Source organism: Somniosus microcephalus, chromosome 9 (genome assembly GCF_052327205.1).
Source record: "Somniosus microcephalus isolate GS21.2 chromosome 9, FLI_Smic_1.0, whole genome shotgun sequence".
NCBI classification, from domain to species: domain Eukaryota; kingdom Metazoa; phylum Chordata; class Chondrichthyes; order Squaliformes; family Somniosidae; genus Somniosus; species Somniosus microcephalus.
In genome coordinates this window covers 57975253-57994173 of record NC_140995.1, presented here as the reverse complement: position 1 = coordinate 57994173, position 18921 = coordinate 57975253, and the positions used below count along the sequence as shown (strand labels likewise).

Sequence of the window (18921 nt, the reverse complement as noted above, 5' to 3'; positions counted from 1 at the left end):
GCATGCTGGGAGTGTATTCTAGCAGTCTGTGCTCTTGATGCCTGCTGGGAGTGTATATAAGGAGACTGTGCTACTGGTGCATGCTGGGAGTGTATATGAGAAGAATGCTCATGGTGCATGCTGGGTGTGTATTTGAGGAGACTGTGCTCCTGGTGCATGGTGGGAGTGTATTCTAGGAGACTCTGATCATGGTGCATGCTGTGATTGTACAGAAGGAGTCTGCGCTTATGGTGAATGCTGGCAGTGTAGACTAGGAGGCCCCCCGTGATAGGAGTGCATATAAGGAGATGGTGCATGCAGGGTGTAACTTCTATGGGACTATGTCATGGCACATGCTGGGAGTGTATGCTAGGATCTGTGATCATGGTGCATGCTGGAAGTGTATTTGTGAAGACTGTCCTACTGGTGCATGCTTGGAGTATAAAGGAGGAGACTGTGCTCATGGTGCATTCTGGGAGTGTATTCTAGGAGACTGTTCTCCTGGTGCATGCTGGGAGTGCATTCTGTGAGTTTTTTTTATTTGCTTATAGGATCTGAGCATCACTGGCAAGGCCAGCCTTTATTGCCCATCCCTTGTTGCCCTTGAGAAGGTGGTGGTGAGCCGCCTTCTTGAATCGCTGCAGTCGTGTCGTGAAGGTACTCCAACAGTGCTGTTAAGTAGGGAGTTCCAGGATTTTGACCCACGACGATGAAGGAATGGCGATATACTTCTATGTCAGGATGGTGTGTGACTTGGAGGGGAACTTGGAGGTGGTGGTGCTGTGCCCATGCGCCTGCTGCCCTTGTCCTTCTAGGTGGAAGAGGTCACAGGTTTGGGAGGTGCTGCAGAAGAAGCCTTGGCAAGTTGCTGCAGTGCATCTTGTAGATGGTACACACTGCAGCCACGCTGGTGGAGGGAGTGAATGTTTAAGGTGGTGGATGGGGTGGCAATCAAATGGGCTGCTTTGTCCTGGATGGTGTTGAGATTCTTGAGTGTTGTTGGAGCTGAACTCAGGCAAGTGGAGAGTATTCCATCACACTCCTGACTTGTGCCTTGTAGATCATGGAAAGGCTTTGGGGAGTCAGGAGGTGAGACACTCGCCACAGAATACCTAGCCTCTGACCTGCTCTTGTTGCCACAGTATTTATGTGGCTGGTCCTGTTAAGTTTCTGGTCAAAGGTGACCCCCAGGATGTTGATGGTGGGGGATTCGGTGATGGTAATGCCGTTGAAGGTCAAGGGGTGGCGGTTAGACTCTCACTTGTTGGAGATAGTCATTGCCTGGCACTTCTGTGGCGCGAATGTTACCTGCCACTTATCAGCCCAAGCCTGAACGTCATCCAGGTCTTGTTGCATGCGGGCATGGACTGCTTAATTATCTGAGGAGTTGTGAATGGCACTGAACACTGTGCAGTCATCAGTGAACATCCCCATTTCTGACCTATTGTTGGAGGGAAGGTCATTGATGAAGCAGTTGAAGATGGTTGGGCCTAGGACACTGTCCTGAGGAACTCCTGCAGCGATGTCCTGGGGCTGTGATGATTGACCTTCAATCAACACAACCACCTTCCTTTGTGCTAGGTATGACTCTAGCCAGTGGAGCGTTTTCCCCCTGATTCCCATTGAATTCAGTTTTATAGAGCTCCTTGATGCCACACTCGTCAAATGCTGCCTGGTTGTCAAGGGCAGTCACTCTCACCTCACCTCTGGAATTCAGCTCCTTTGTCCATGTTTGGGCCAAGGCTGTAATGAGGTCGGGAGCCGAGTGGTCTTGGTGGAACCCAAACTGGGCATCAGTGAGCAGGTTATTGGTGATTAAGTGCCGCTTGATAGCACTGTCGATGATACCTTCCATCACTTTGCTGATGATTGAGAGTAGACTGGTGGGGCGGTAATTGGCCAGGTTGGATTTGTCCTGCTTTTTGTGCTCATAGTGCATGCTGGGAGGGTAGTCTAGAAGACTCTGCTCATGGTGCAGGCTGGGAGAGTAGTCTAGAAGACTGTGCTCATGGTGCATTCTGATAGTGTACATGAAGAGACTGTGCTTATGGTGCATGCTGGGTTAGTAGTCCAGAAGGCTGTTCTCATGGTGCCTGCTGGAAGTGTACATGAAGAGTCTTTGCGCCTGGTGCGTGGTGGGAATGTATTCTCGGAGACTGTGCTCCTTGTATATGCTGGCAGTGTATTTTTGGAGACATTGCTGATGCTGCATGCGGAGGGTGTATTGTAAGAGACTAATAGGCCCTACTCTTTCCTTAGTTATCCTCTTGCTCTTTATGTATTTATAAAACATCTTTGAGTTTTCCTTGCCAATATTTTTTTCATGCTGTCTCTTTGCTTTTCTAATTTTCTTTTTAATTTCACCCCAGCACTTTCTGTACTCATCCAGGTTTCTGCAGTATTGAGCTCTTGGTATCTGACATAAACTTGCCTTTTTTGTCTTATCCTACCCTCTATGCCCCTTGACATCCAGGGGTCTCTGGATTTGGGAGTCCCACCCTTTTTCCTTGTGGGAACATATTTGCTCTGAACCCTTACTATCTCCTCCTTGAATACTTTCCACTGCTCTGACACTGATTTACCCTCAAGTAGCTGTTTCCAGTCCACGTTAAATCACATCTCAGCCTAGTAAAATTGGCATTTCCACAATTGAGTAGTAGTTCAATGAAGAGGAGTAGTGCCGGTTTCTCTCATCCAACTGAAAAGGAGGAGTGGAGCCACAGAACCCGAGGACTCAAAGTTTAGTATCTAGATATTGAATATTTATGTTCTTTGTGTTTAGTATTTCAATTGTTCTTCTGCCGGTAGTGGGCGGATTGGAGGCGGGTTCAGGTCAGGATTCAGATTTTTAACACTTTAACTTCACACACGCCCCCAATCCACCCCTTTTTAAGGTTTAAATTCCCCTCTTTAAGAGTCTGAGGACCGTGTACCATCTTCAAACTGATGGCCTTGTGTAGAGTTTCAATAGAACCCTCTAGTATACTGAAAAAGGTTGTGGATAAGGATGGGAGAGTCTGGGATCCCGTACTGCCGTATCCCATGTTTGCAGTTTGGGGAGGTGCCCCAGTCCTCTACAGGGTTTTCCCCATTTGAGCTGTTGTATGGGCGAAACCCTCGCGGAATCCTCGACATCGCGAAAGAGGAATCGGAGGAACAAAACACTTCCTCCAGAAATATTATTCAACACTTAGTGAAGATGAGGGAGCGGTTCGAGGCGGTTACGTCCATAGTGAGGGCTCATTTCAAGAGGCTGTGGTCAGGAGGTCCCGGCCAGGTCCTTGTCTCCACACCTGCAAACATGCTCTCTGCACGGTGGCAGGGACCTTATGAGGTTATAGGGGTGTTGGAACCCGGTGAACTATAAGATCAGACAACCTCACAGGAGGAAGCCCGAGCAGATCTACCAGGCGAACCTCCTGAAGCCGTGGAGAGAGAGAGAGACTCTCGCAGTGGTGGAGGAACCGCCTGTGGGCCACTGACCCCAAGGTGCAAAGAACAGTTCATCTCTCTAGTGAACTGACTGAGGATCAGTATTGTCAGGCTCAGGACATGGTAGACCACAACCAGGGTGTATTCACATTTCGACCCTTGAGGACGAGGGCGATCTCCCATTACCTGGTGATGCCATCCGGGCTAACAATAAAGGTAAGACCTTGCCGAATCCCAGAAGCCAATTGGAGGGAGGTTAGCCAGGAGATTAGGAGGATGTTGAAACTAGGTGTGATTGAAGAATCACACAGCGAATGGAGTAGCCCCATAGTTCCGAAACCCGACGGGAACAGGCGGTTCTGTAATGACTTTCGGAGACTCAATGAGGTATCCAAATTCGATGGTTACCCGATGCCCGGGTGAATGAGTTGATCGAGAGATTGGGGAAAGCTAATCATCTCACCACCTTGGATCTGACCGAAGGATAATGGCAGATCCCTTTAACAGAGTCCGCGAAAGAGAAACGGCTTTTGCGGCTTCCGAGGGGCTCTTCCAGTTCACCGTCCTGCCATGGGATTACATGGGGCCACAGCCTCCAAAAACTCATGGACCAAATACTGAGGCCTCATATGCGACAGCCTTCTTCGATGATGTGATCATCGGTAGCACAGACAGAGGTTCACATCCACATAAGGTAGAGGCTGTGTTAAAAAGCCTATGGATATTTTGGTTTCACGGCAAACCCAGAGAAGTGCCACATTGAGTTGTCAGACATCAAACACCTAGGGTACTCTTTATGGAGTGAGGTGGTGAAGCCTCAGGTAAGCAAAGTAGAAGTCATAAAACTCTGGCCCCGACCGGGCAGTAATACGCAAGTCAGGGCCTTATTCGGTATCTTCGGTTGCTACCGACAAATTATTCCGGATTCCGTTACACGAGCCGCCCCTCTTGATTAAAGCAAATGCACCAAACCGGGTCCGGTGGAGCCCTGAGGCAGAGGCTGCTTCCAGGGACCTGACTGAGCCAAGCGCTGTGTAATAATCTATGCTCATCCCAGACTTTAGCCAAAACTTTGTGTTGCAAACCGATGCCTCAGAGGTGGGTTTGGGAGCAGCAGTCTCTCAACTAGATGAGGGAGAGTAAAACCCTGTGCTCTACCTGAGCAGGAAACGGTAGAGAAGGACTTCCTCTAACTTCGGCTGTAGAAACCTCAAGGTGCTACCTACTGGGGCGCCAATTTCTCCTAGTGACCGATCACACGCCCCTCAAATGGACGCGGTCCAACAAAGAAAAATATGCCCATGTTACCCGGTGGATTTTGTCATTCCAGCCCTGTTGTTTTGAGGTGGAACACCGGGTGGGAGTGGCTCATGGGAACGTCGATGCCCTCTCCCGGGCGTCAGGCCGCTAGAGCCGATGGCTCAATCCTGGGGGCGGGAGGGGGCAGGGTGTAGCCCCTGTGTAGCAGGGTGATTGAAGGCCGATATGTCAGCCACAGGCTGAGGAGGGCCCTGCCCAGAGGGCGGGTATGGCCCCTTTAAGAACCACCCCTTTGCACGATAATTGCACCTGGAGTGGGAGGAGACTTCTCCAGCCAGATGAGTATAAAAGGGGGACATTCAAGGGACGTGGGGAGAGCTGAAAGATGTACTATGTGGTCTTGCTCTGTGTTGTGTACATTCAAGTAAAGAGCTGACACACGAGTGGAGACCACAGTGAAATGCACTGAAGTGATTATAAACACAGAGCGCTGACACAACAGGGAGGCCTCGCAGAGTTGAACTCGGAGTGCAATACAGTTAAGTTTTTATTAGCACAGAGAGCTGACAGACCAGGGCAGACCTCGGCGTTGGACACAGTGAAATAAACTGTTGTTTATAAAAAGTTACAGAACACAACACGTTTATCTGTCTCTCTGTGCCCACCCAGTGTGGTACTGAGTCACAGACCGAGCAGGACGGGCCCAGGATCAATGCCCAGCTTCTGCTCCATCGACAGCCTGTGCTGAGTTATAGGAACATAGGAAGAGGAGGAGGCCATTCAGCCCTTCGAGCCTGTTCTGTCATTCAATTAGATCATGACTGATCTGTATCTTAACACCATCCACCCGCCTTGGTGCCGTATCCCTCAATACCCTTGGCTAGCTAAAATCTATCATCTCAGATTTAAAATTATTAATTGAGCTAGCATCTACTGCTTTTTGTGAGAGAGAGTTCCACACTTCTACCACCCTTAGCATGAAGACATGTTTCCTAACTTCTCTCCTGAATGACCTCGCTCTGATTTTAAGTTTATGTCCCCTTGTCCTAGACTTCCGCACCAGCAGAAAATGTTTTTCTCTATCTACCCTATCAATTTCTTTCAAAATCCTAAAAACGAAAATCAAATCAACCCTTAATTTTCTCTATTCCAGGGATTACAAGCCTAGTTTATGTAATCCCTCCTCATAATCTAACCCTTGGAGCCCTGGTAACATTCTGGTGAATCCGTGCTGCACTCCTTACAAAGCCAATATATCCTTTCTAAGTTGCGGTGCCAGAACTAGTACTCCAGATGTGGTCTAACCAGGGCTTTGTATAGCTGCAGCAAAACTTCCTCCCCTTTATATTCTGGCCATCTGTTTATAAAGGCTAACATTCCATTAGTCTTTTTGATTATTTTTTGTACCTGACTACTACATTTTGGTGATCTGTCTACGTGGACTCCTAAATCTCTTTGTGCCTCCACTATTCCTAGCTTTTTGCCATTTAAATAATACTCGGATCTATCTTTTTTGGTCCAAAATGGATGACTTCACACTTACCTGCATTGAAATTCAGCTGCCACAGTTTTGCCCACTCACTTAATCTATCAATGTCTCATTGTAATGTTATGCACCTGTCTACACTACTTACTATGCCACTAATCTTTGTGTCATCAGCAAACTTGGATATATGGCTTTCTATTGTGTTATCTAAGTTGTTAATAGATAGAGTGAATAGTTGAGGCCCCAGCACAGACCCTTGTGGGACACCACTAGTCACTTCCTTCCAATTCGAGTACATACCTGTAGTGGCGCTTCTTAGTTTCCAAACAGGCAGCCACTGAGCTGTGGGGTTTTTAACAACGAGTAGACGCATGTTGAAATAAAACGTTCCCAAACGTAGCTTTGTCTTTTAAACTGTTTACTATAACACTTAACAAACGGAATTACAAAGCAAACACGTATAAACGAACACGGTCAAAAACTGTACTGCTCCAAACCTCACAGCTTCTGCCTCCTTCAACCACGTGCAGTTTAAACTGTAAAATGGCTGCACCCATGTGTGGCTTAGGGACTGTTCCATTATGGCAAGAATGAAGGGGGTGTCTCGGACTATACTACTGGAGCAAGAAAATAGGGGGTTTCTTAATACAATAAGTCGGTCAGGTAAATTAACTGTATTATGCCATTTAACCACTATTTTAAAGTATTTTCTTAAGCTTTTATGGCTCTTACATTCCGGCCCCTAATTGACTAGGCACATGAAGCATATCAATTACTCAAACATTAAGAGTCATAAACTAATGAGTTCAACATATTTACAATATAAGTGTCCACTTTTTTCATTCGGGAACCTTTCACGCTGCTTCTTGTAGCAGGCAGAGCTTTGTGATCGGTCTTTCCAGGGTACTGGTCTTGGTTTGCAAACAAACGCGACGAATGACGCCTCTGGAGTCTGGCATGGTCTTAATTATTTTTCCCATCAACCAAGAATTTCTAGGGGCTGAATCATCCACAATTAAGACAATGTCTCCGACAATGAAGTTCCTCTTTATTTTGGACCATTTTTGACGCTCCTGTAGCAGAGGTAAGTATTCTCTTGTCCATCTGGTCCAGAAAAGGTCTGACATATACTGAACTTGCCTCCACTTCCGACGGGCATACAGATCTTCCTTTTTGAAGACTCCCGGGGGCATGGCTGGCTGTGTTTTCAACAACAACAGGTGGTTCGGAGCCAGGGCTTCGAGGTCATTGGGATCATCTGATGTCTTAGTTATCGGTCGGTCATTAATGATGGCTTCGACCTCGCACAGAACGGTTTGGAGTCCCTCGTCGTCAAGCGCTTGCTGCTTCAGTACAGAACTGAGTAGTTTTCTTACGGTGCGTATCTGTCTTTCCCAGACACCTCCGTGGTGGGATGCAGCCGGAGGATTGAAGATCCACTTAATTCCTGTTTGCATCATGGCTTCCTGTATTTTAAGCTGATTCCAACCTTCAATAGCTTCCCGTAGTTCTCTCTCCGCTCCGACGAAATTAGTGCCATTATCAGAACGCATAATGGACACCTGTCCTCTTCTACAGACAGAGCGCCGCAAGGCGTTAATACAGGAATCAGTGTCAAGCGTGTGTGCCACCTCAATATGAACAGCTCTGATGGTCAAACAAGTGAAAAGCACACCATATCTCTTGACAAGGCTCCGTCCTCGCTTTACCTCGAAAGGCCCGAAATAGTCCACCCCTACGTTTGTAAATGGGGGCTTGTCTGGTAACAAATGGTCTTCAGGCAGGTCTGCCATTTTCTGCTCCCCAGCTCTAGCGTGTAACCGTCTGCAAACAATGCATTCAGAGAGTATTTTTCTTATTACGGAATTAGCTCCTGGAATCCAGTATCTTTGTCTTAGCTTCGCAAGCACGTGATTCCTCCCACTGTGTCCAATACTCTGGTGTATATGCTGAAGAATGAGGGTAGCAACCCAGAGGTCCTTAGAAAGGATAGCAGGATGCTTGGCCTCCTCTGGCATAGCAGATTTGTTTAGTCTCCCTCCCACCCTCAGTACTCCATCTTGCAGTGTAGGGTCCAGCTTGTAGATATGACTACCTTTCTTGATTGGAGTATTTCGCTGTAGAGCTTCGATTTCTTCTGGGTATCTTTGTCTTTGACTGAAGCGAACTATCTCCTTCTCAGCCTTGGCCAAATCCTCCACGGTCAATGAATTCTTGCCCAATGTGGTCTTGTGATGATGCGTATACTGCTGTAGAAGCATTCTCTGCTTATCAGGGTTACTTTCAGACTGACTGATAGTGGCTCGGTACTCTTTTCTCTTACCGCTCAGGTGTAGCAGCAACTCTTTCAACCTTAGAAACCATGCAACTGCTTTCCTCAACTGGTGCCATCCTGAGAAATGGTTAACAAGCTTGTTCACTGTGTCAAAGTTCTCTTTCGTATTTATGAGATTTACTGTGACTGATCTCTTGACTTCGACGTCGTCTTCAGCAATCTGACTTGGCATATGTGGTCTTTCTGGCCATGATCTCTCTGTTTCCAGCAGATAACTTGGGCCTTGTATCCAAGTTTCACTCCTCATGAAGTTTTCAGCCTTCAATCCTCGTGAGGCTTGATCTGCTGGGTTTAATGAGGTGTTTACGTACCTCCATTGAGATGGTTGTGTAGCTTCTCTAATGGATGAGATTCTTTTTGCTACGAAGGTCTTGAAGCGTATCTTCTCATTCTCTATATACTTCAGCACCGTCGTGCTATCCGTCCAGAAGAGAGATTCTTCTAATGGGAGCTGTAACTCTTTCCGCATCACCTGGTCAACTTTAACTGCAACAACCGCTGCCGTCAATTCCAGTCTTGGGATGGTGACCTGCTTCAGCGGAGCCACCCTGGATTTCCCCATGAGGAAGGCACAATGTTTCTAGCCCTGTTGATTTGTCAGCAAGAGGTAAGTAGCCGTGCCATAGCCGTCCTCACTGGCGTCCGAGAAATGATGTAGTTGAGCCGTCTTTGTAACTCCAAAACTCGCGGGCTTGATGCATCTACTGACGTTGAAGCTAGAAAGTTGTTGCAAATCTGTCAACCATCTGTGCCATCTCTGAGCTTGACCTTCTGGGATATCTTCATCCCATCCTCTCTTGTCTCTACACAGCTCTCGTAGCATCAGCTTCACCGGCAGAATGAGTGGTGCCAGGAATCCAAGAGGGTCGTAGATGGAACTGACCACGGAGAGAATCCCTCGTCTTGTGGATGGTCTTTCATTCACCATTATCCTGAAGTTGAACGTGTCTGACTCGATGCACCATTGTACACCAAGAGCTCTCTCGATAGGAAGGACACCGTGGCTCAGGTCCAGATCTTTGACTTCAGTGGCTCTTTCCTTTTCTGGGATAGAAGCTAGAACTGCTCTGCTGTTGCTTATCCACTTAGTCAGATGGAATCCTCCATTCGAACACAGAGTTCTAAGGTCTCTTGACAGTGCGATGGCATCGTCTTCTGTTGACACGGACTTCAGACAGTCGTCGACATAAAAGTTTCTGAAGATTGTCTCCACAGCCTCTGATGGTGCTTTGCCTTTGCCATCTTCTGCAGTTTTTCTGAGAGCGTAGCTTGCACAGCTGGGAGATGATGTGGCTCCGAACAAGTGTACGGCCATTCTACATTCCACCATCGCTTGACTAACGTCGCCATCTGGCCACCAAAGGAAGCGCAGAAGATCAGCATCTTCATCAGGGATTCTAACTTGGTAGAACATTGATTCTATGTCTGCCATCATGGCAACGAGCTCTTGTCTAAACCTAGTCAAGACGCCAATGAGGGTATTAGTAAGATCAGGACCTTGAAGCAGCTGGTCATTCAGTGAAGTTCCTCTGAATGAGGCGGCGCAGTCAAACACTACACGGATCTTTTTCTTCTTTGGGTGATACACCCCGTGATGAGGAATGTACCAGACCCTTCCATCGTCTCTGTTCAACTGTTCCTCGGGCACCTTTACAGCATAGCCTTTCGCTATGATGTTTCTCATGAAGTCTTTGTAGTCTTCGTGAAAGTCGGGGTTCTTGTTCAGCTTTCTCTTTAGACTGATGGCGCGTTGCTCTGCTATGCAGCGATTGTTCGGCATCTTCGCGGTCTGTCTTCTCAGTGGCAAACCAATGTGATAGTGGCCATCAATGAACTGTGTAGACCTTGTCATCAAACCCATGAACTGATGGTCTTCTTGTGACATCTCTGTCTTTCCCTCACAGCTGCGTTCTGAGAAGTCTGCGTTGAACTGCTGTATCAACAGCTCTTCAATGCTTGCGATAGAGATGCGATTGACTGTGACGTTTTGTCGTTCCTCCTTGTTCGACTTGTGGCCATCATCTCTCCTTACCGGTCCATTGACTACCCATCCAAGGGCTGTCCTGACGGCGTAGGGTCCATCATCCTTGCTGTTTATCACCTGCCATGGCTCCATAGTTTTGTAGGCATTGGTTCCAATTAATAGGCCAATTTCTGCTTCAATGTATGGGAGACGCACCTTTTCTAGATAAGGCCATCTATCCACGTCCTTCTGCAGGGCTAGGTTCCCTATTCTAACAGGAATCTCCCTCTGTGTGAAAACATTAGGCAGGTCTATGAAGTCCTTCTCTTCAAGTCCACACACTTCTAGGTCTGACAGGATATAACTTTGCATTGACTTCTCATGACCCATGGTGCGTAATAGGATTTCTGTTCTTCTGCCTCTAACGTTCAGCTGTCGCATGAGTGATTCTGTGCAGAACGTTGCTGAGCTACCTGGATCCATGAAGGCGTAAGTCTCCACAAGCTTCTCGCTCCTCTTAGACTTGATCTTTACTGGTACGATGGCAAGAATACAGTCACTGTCACCGGCCCCAGTGAGTCCACAAGTCTCTGGTTCTAGCGACACCAGAGCACTTGAAACGACCTTCTCGTCGGTATTGTTTTCTTCACTCTTCTTAGAGACTTGTTCTTCTTTATGGATATGCAACAGACTGGGATGTTTCCGAGTGCACTCTCTGCATGTTGTTCTTTGCTTACAGTTTCTACTCAGGTGCCCCTGAGAGAGACATCCAAAACATAGGCCATTGTACTTCAGGAATTCGATTCTGTCCTTATGTGGCTGTGCTTTGATGTCACTGCAGAAATCCAATGTATGATTCTTCTGGCAGAATAAACATGGCTTCTGAAAGGCATTAGCAGGCGTCACTGTGCTGCTCTTTTTGGGAGATGAGTTCTGGGGCCTTTCTTCCTCGGCCTGGGTGACGATAGTTGCAAAGCTGCTTCCCCTGGAACCACCTTTCCTGAGAGTCTTTGATTCAACAGGCTTGGCTTTCACTCTTCCATCGGTGGTCGGGCTGACATCCTGGATGTTTCCAAACAATGGGTCCCTAGCAATTTTAGCCTGTTTGTCTATGAAATTCACTAAGTCTGCGAACCTGGCTCTACCTTTCCGTCTCTCCATTATCTCAAAGGCTGTTCTTCTCCATTGTTCTCTCATCCTGTAAGGAAGCTTAGAGATGATGATTCTCATAGTCGTAGGATTGTCCATCTCTTCCATGAATTCAACATCCTCCATGGTGTTGCGACATCCTATGAGGAAAAGAACATATGCGTTCAATGCCTCTCCGTCCTCCGATCTGATCTGTGGCCACTTGGTAGCCTTTTCGATATATGCAGTGGCTATCTTCAGCTCGTTACCATAGTGCTCCTGCAGCAACTTCCTGGCTTCTATGTATCCCCGGTCTGGTCTCATGTGTTCACAGCTTCTGACCAGGTCTTGTGGCTTACCACTGGTGTACTGTCCCAGGTAGTACAACTTATCACTGCTGCTCTCTGTTTTGGAGTCAATGGCTTGTTCAAAGGATCTGATGAAGGGCTTATACTTGAGTGGGTCGCCTTGGAACACTGGTATGTCTCCTTGAGGGAGTCGAAACAGATTCTGTTGTTTTACAAGCATCTCTGTAATTTCGTTCTGACGTTGCATCACTCGGTATAGGCTTCTCCCTGTGTCTTCAGGCCTCTGGTGGTCATCAGCAGGGTCTAGTCTAGACCGTCTGACGTCTGGGGTAGCATCACGTGCTCCTGTTAGTGGAGAGGCCACTCTTCCACGCTGTAATGCCAGGGGATTGCCTTCGGGCTCTGTTGTAACTCTTGAAGGTGCCCTGGATCCAACTCTATGTGACGACGTTGACTGGCAGTGGCTCCCGCCGTCCCGTGAGCCTTCATAATCTTCGTACGCACTCAACCTGGCGTCTGAGACCTCGATAGCTGTTTTTATCTCCAGCTGTTCTTTCTTTGCCTGCACCTGGGCCCGTTGGGCCTGCAGTTGGGCCTCTTGGACCTGCAGTTGGGCCTCTTCCCGTTCAAGAGCTTGCTTCTCCGCTAAAGATGCTGCGCGCGCCATCAACGCCGCCCGTTCGGCCTCCGCTCTCATGCGTCGCGACGAGCTTGTGGTAGAAGCGACTGACCTGCGTCCAGAAACAGAGCTACCTTATTTTCGATTTTTGCTCGGTCTGGCGGAAGTCTCTGAAATGCTATCGTCTGGTCCGACTTCATCGTCAACTTTATCTTTCTCTGCTGTATCAACGTCTTGACGAATCTTTAACATCCACTGTTCCGTGGCCTTGATATAGTCCTTAATGCTGGTTGATTTAAGATCAAACCAGTTGTGCTGATCAGCGTTTCCCTCTTCTTCAGGCAGAAATGCTAATACATCTTCATTGAGTACATTAAATTCTTCATGCAGCTTGGAGAAATCGTAATACATCATGTCTTCAGCTTTCTTAATATTAGCATTATCTTCCATGAGACGATCGATTATCTTCATTTTTCCAGTTATCTGAGCTAATTTAGCCTTCCTTGCACCTATGCTTCTATGTAGCTTCTCTTCCATTGCCTTTGGGGTGAGCTTTATTTCCCTCTTTTGGCCAGCAATCTTTCTGGCTGATGGAAGCTCCTGGCTCCGTAAGGCCTCGGCCATTTTACCCGCAGCTCTTATTTAGCTTCTCAATAGAATGAACAAAGCAAGTAGCAGTCACTGTACCTTCGCTTTCTTATATTGTCGCCTGGCTCCGTGACCATTCGGGTATACGTTCGCCGATGATTCCGTCCCTTCCTTCTTAGGGAGCAAGTTTTTGACTAATGTAGTGGCGCTTCTTAGTTTCCAAACAGGCAGCCACTGAGCTGTGGGGTTTTTAACAATGAGTAGACGCGTGTCGAAATAAAACGTTCCCAAACGTAGCTTTGTCTTTTAAACTGTTTACTATAACACTTAACAAACAGAATTACAAAGCAAACACGTATAAACGAACACGGTCAAAAACTGTACTGCTCCAAACCTCACAGCTTCTGCCTCCTTCAACCACGTGCAGTTTAAACTGTAAAATGGCTGCACCCATGTGTGGCTTAGGGACTGTTCCATTATGGCAAGAATGAAGGGGGTGTCTCGGACTATACTACTGGAGCAAGAAAATAGGGGGTTTCTTAATACAATAAGTCGGTCAGGTAAATTAACTGTATTATGCCATTTAACCACTATTTTAAAGTATTTTCTTAAGCTTTTATGGCTCTTACAATACCCATTATCCCTAGTCTCTGTCTCCGACCGCCTAACCAATTTCCTAACCAGGTCAATAATATGCCTTCAATTCCAGGAGTTTTAATTTTGGTTAAAAGTCTCCTATGTGGAATCTTATTGAATGCCTTCTGGAGTCCATATAAACTACACCCATAGATATTCCCCTGTCTACTACTTTACTCACTTCCTCAAAAAGATCAATTGGGTTCATTAGACATGATCTACTCTTTACAAATCCATGTTTGCCCTCTCTATCAGCTCAAATTTCTCTAAGTGCTCAGTCACTCTGTCTTTAATTACAGATTCCAATAACAGATGTTAAACTAACTGATCTATAATTTCCTGTATTTTTCTCTCCCACCTTTCATAAATAATAGTTACATTTCCAATTATCCAATCTAAACTGACAATTCCTGAATCGAGAGAGCTTTGGAAGATTATGGCTAAAGCATCTGCAATTTCTACACATACTTCCTATAAAACCCTGGGGTGGAAACCATCAGGTCCTGGGGATTTGTCAGTCTTTAATGCCATTATTTCTTCTAATACTGTTTTCTTGCTTACTTTAACTTTAGTGAGGTCCAGTCCTTTATTCAGTATTAGTTTCCCTGGAATGTCATGTATATTATCCTCTTCCTCTAATGTGAAGACTGACACAAAGTAATTACTCAAAAAGTCTGCCAGTTCCTTATTTTAATTTGCAGTATTACCCCCACCTGTTTTTAAAGACCGTGCCGGTGTCGGTGCCAGCTCTTTGAACGAGCTACCCACTAACCTGCTCTTTCCCCATAGTCCTGTAAATTTTCCTTTCAAGTATTTATACGATTCCCTTTTGAAAGTTACTGTTGAGTCTGCTCCAACATCCTTTCAGACAGTGCATTCCAGATCACAACAGCTCGCTGTGTAAAATAATGTTTCCTCATGTCGCCTCTGGTTCTTTTGACAATCACCTTAAATCTGTGTCCTCTAGTTACTGACCCTCCTGCCAGTGGAAACAGTTTCTCCTTATTTACTCTATCAAAACCATTTATGATTTTGCACACTTCCATCAAATCTCGCCTTAACCGTCTCTGCTCTAAGGAGAACAACCCCAACTTCTCCAGTCGCTCTGCATCATTGAAGTCCCGATCCCTGGTACCATGTTAGTAAATCACTTCTGCACCCTCTACAAGACCTTGACATCCTTCCTAAAGTGTGGTGTCCAGAATTGAACACAATACTCCAGCTGAGGCCTAACCAGCGTTTTATAGAGGTTGTTGCTGTAACCACAGCATTTTTCGAACACGCCTCTTGAGACACCTTATTGAAGTTCTGAAAATCTATATACAGCACATCTACAGCATTCCTTTTATCTTTCAAATCGTTCATTTTTTCAGAAATACTTTACGTTTTTCAAGCACAACTTGATCCATGCATTTCTAAATTCATCGCAATTCATATATTCTAAAAATTAGCCCACCAGGTGATGTTAAACTAACTAATCTCGAGTTACTCAGTTTTCCATGAATCCCTTCTGTAACAAGAATGTTACATCGGTTCCTCTCCAGTTCTACACCACATTTTCATATTTAAGGAGAACTTAAAACAATGACGGGAGAATTTGCTATCTTACTGTCCAGGCTCGGGTTTGCAGTATCGACCTGTTGAGTTTGATTAGTAATTAGTCAATAGAGGGAGACAGAGATCGGTGTAACTGAGTACTGTGATACAGAGAGACACCAGCAGAAGGAGATAGAGAGGTGTAATTGAGTACAGTGATAAAGAGTGGCACCAACAAAGTGAAATAGAAAGAATACAATTGAGTACAAGGTTACAAGGAGGCAACAGCAGAGGGAGACAGAGAGGTGTAACTGAGTATAGTGAATGATACAGAGAGACACCAGCAAAGCAATTTAGAGAGAGGTTTAAGTGAGTATCGTGAATTATAAAGAGAGACACCAGCATAGGTGTAACTGGGTGCATTGAGTGATACAGAGGGATACCAACAGAGGGAGGTAGATAAAGGTGAGACTGGGTACAGTGAGTGAAACAGAGACAAACCAACAGAGGGAGATAGACAGTGATATAGAGAGACACCAGCAGAGGGAGGTAGAGAGGTGTTACTGAGTACAGTGAGTGATGCAGGGAGACACCAGCAGAGGAAGCTAGATAAAGGTGGGACTGAGTACATTCGGTGTCATTTTGTCTTTTGGCATTGATGGAAGGTACATAAGGCAGGGTATGTAATGGGCAGTTAATCGAATATCGCCTGTTTTTATCCTTTTATGTAAAGTTAATAGTACCCCACCGACTTCAGTAGAAAATAATATCGAGCAGAGTGTAAAGTTGGCTCCCTTTTTGCTGTTACCCGATTTGCACTATCGTCCAAGATGAATTCCCCCCGGCAAGGTTTTAGATTTTGAACCGGAAGCCGCTAGCGTTAAATCGGCCGCCACTTAAGTGTAGGGTAACACTAGTCCCGCAGTACCAAGGACAACTCTAGTGCAAGTGTAGGGCTATCACTAATACAAGAGATGTATAATAAATCTAGTGTAAGTGTAGGGTAACACCAGCACCACTGGAGTAAGGTCACCTCTAGTGTAAGTGTAGGGGTACCTACACTATTTACCGCTGAAATATGCTCACCACTAGTGTACGGTACCACTGGTGCCGGTGGAATATGCTCATCTGTAGTACTGAAAGTCTGGGGTCATCACCAGTGCTGCAGGATTATGTTCGCCACATGTCCTGGAGGAGTTGTGCACTAGCAGTGAGTCAAGGGAAGGGCCAGGACGATGACTGTAAGGGCAGCTGCCTCCAGCAATCCTGTCGGAATAGAGACAGCACCAGTATTAGCAGATTGCACTCTCCATTTTTAAACAATCGTTTCATTGTATCTGTTTCATGAAACTGACCAATTAAAATTTCAACTATTTCTCCTGATGAAATATCAAACCAAAAAAACAATTTAAATGAGTTTATTTGTGAAATGACTGTAGCTAAGGGGGGGAGAGGGGGAGGGGGGAGTGGGAGGGGAGGGGGAGGAGGGAGGAGGAGGGGAGGGAGGAGGGGCAGGAGGGGTGGAGAGGGGAGAGAGGGAGGAGGGAGGAGAGAGGGGGGAGGAGGGGGGGGAGAGAAGGGGGGGAGAGAAGGGGGAGGGGGGGAGGAAGGAGAGAGAGACAGAGGGAAGGAGAGAGGGCGAGTGGCCCGCGGCCGCAAATGGAGCCCAGCCCCGGGAACAGGCGTGAGCCGGCTTGAGGCTGTGAGAGACGGCCACGCCCGGTTGCCGGGGTAACCTCCCCCCCCCTTCCGAGCCCCCGTCCTCTGCGAGCACCGGCCGCGCCGCGCCGCCCCGCCCCGCACTCCCGAGAGCCCACTCTCCGTGCCCCGGCCGCCCCGCCCCGCACTCCCGAGAGCCCCGCTCTCCGCGCCCCGACCGCCCCCGCCCCGCACTCCCGAGAGCCCCGCTCTCCGAGCCCCTGCCGCCCCTCCCCACACTCCCGAAGCCCCCCTCTCCGAGGCCCTGGCTCCCCTGCCCAAGCCGGCTTTAAGACCGCCGAGCGGGGAAGAGAGAGAGATGCCGCATCTGAGCTGCTGGCTTCCCGCGCTCCTGTGCGTCGCCTGCTGCGCGCAGCGACCCTGTTGCATGCTCCATGACCCTCGTGGCCAACGCCGTTACTCCGCCGGGTAACATGATGGGGGTGACTGAGGGGGGCTATGGGGGGGGACTGGGTGGGGGAGGAGCTTACAGCAGCCGTGGGGCTCAATTTCCTAGCTCGGGCGCGGCTGGGCAGAGAGGCCCAGGCTTTGAGGCTAGGCTTTGAGGCATTACAAAAACGGGGAAAGGTAGGAAAAAGAATCATCAGGTTAGAGAAAATATTGACAAATGAATGAACTTTTTTTTAAAACAATTTAATAATAAGTAATTTTTTTTTGCAGGAAATGTGAGATTTGAAAAGAAACACGCAGAAAAACGGGAAAAAAGGAATGAATCAAGATGGCGGCCACTCACCTCGGTTCAGAACGATAAGGCCCGCCCACAGACGCAACGATTGATCGACCGTCATGTCACCGAAGCGTAGGATTGGTCAATTGTCCTGTCACTCGACTCTAGGAGGGCCCGCCCGCACAGCGGGATGACCCGCCCCCACCACGCAGCGATTGGTCGACCGTCGGGTCGGCTCGACCGTACGATTGGACGACCTTCACGTCACTCGATGCTAATGAGCGGATAATGAGCGGAATTTTGAATAATGAGCGGATAATGAGCGGAATTTTGAACTTTTTTGGATACCGCGGGCACAATTTTTGGTCCGACCAAAAGTAAATATGCTTATGATCGTTCGGGAATCGTATGCTTTCTTTCGACGTGATGCGCATGTAGGGTACGCTCCGTAACTTTCGAGTGTATAGCGGACAGACAAACGGAACACAGACAGACGAACCGCTTTATATGTATCTAGCTGGAGTGCCCGGCGTGGTGCCGAGGCTTTTTTTGAGGGCATGTTGTTGTTGGAAGAGAGAGAGCGAGCAACTGGGGGGGAAGCGAGGGAGAGCGACTGGGGGGAAAGAGAGAGAGAGCGACTGGGGGGAGAGAGAGAGCGATGGGGAGGAGAGAGCGACGGGGGGACGAGAGAGAGTGACGGGGAAGAGAGAGAGCGATGGGGGAAGAAGAGAGAGAGTGACGTGGGGAAGAGAGAGAGCGACGGGGGGGAAGAGAGAGCGACGGGGGGGAAAGAGAGAGCGACGGGGAAGAAGGAGAGAGAGCGACGGGGGGAAGAGAGAGAGCGACGGGACGAAGAGAGAGAGCGAGCGGGGAAGAGAGAGTGACGGGGGAGAGAGAGAGCGATGGGGAAGGGGAGAGAGCGACGGGGAGGAAGAGAGTGAGCGACGGGAGGAAGAGAGAGACGGGGAAGAAGAGAGAGAGGGAAGGAGAGAGGGAAGGAAAGAGAGCGAGGAGGAAGGAGAGCAAGAGTGGAAGGAGAGAGAGAGGGAAGGAGAGAGAGAGGAAGGAAAGAGACAGAGAGCAAAGGAGGGAGAGAGGGGAATGAGCGAGAGAGAGAGGGAGTGAGAGACAGGGGAAGGACAGAAAGGGGAAGCGGGTGGGGGAGCAAGGGGTGGGGGAGAAAGGGGTGGGTGGGGGAGAAGGGTGGGTGGGGTGGGGAGAAAGGGATGGGTGGGGTGGGAGGGTCTGGTGGAGAAAGGGGTGGG

The 18921-nt window shown here is 47.9% G+C and overlaps 1 pseudogene; it reads left to right on the top strand.

Moving 5' to 3' along the window:
- Positions 1-3898: 3898 nt before the first annotated feature.
- LOC147112398 (putative G protein-coupled receptor 139) overlaps positions 3899-18921 on the top strand; it is an 85826-nt pseudogene continuing 70803 nt past the window's right edge.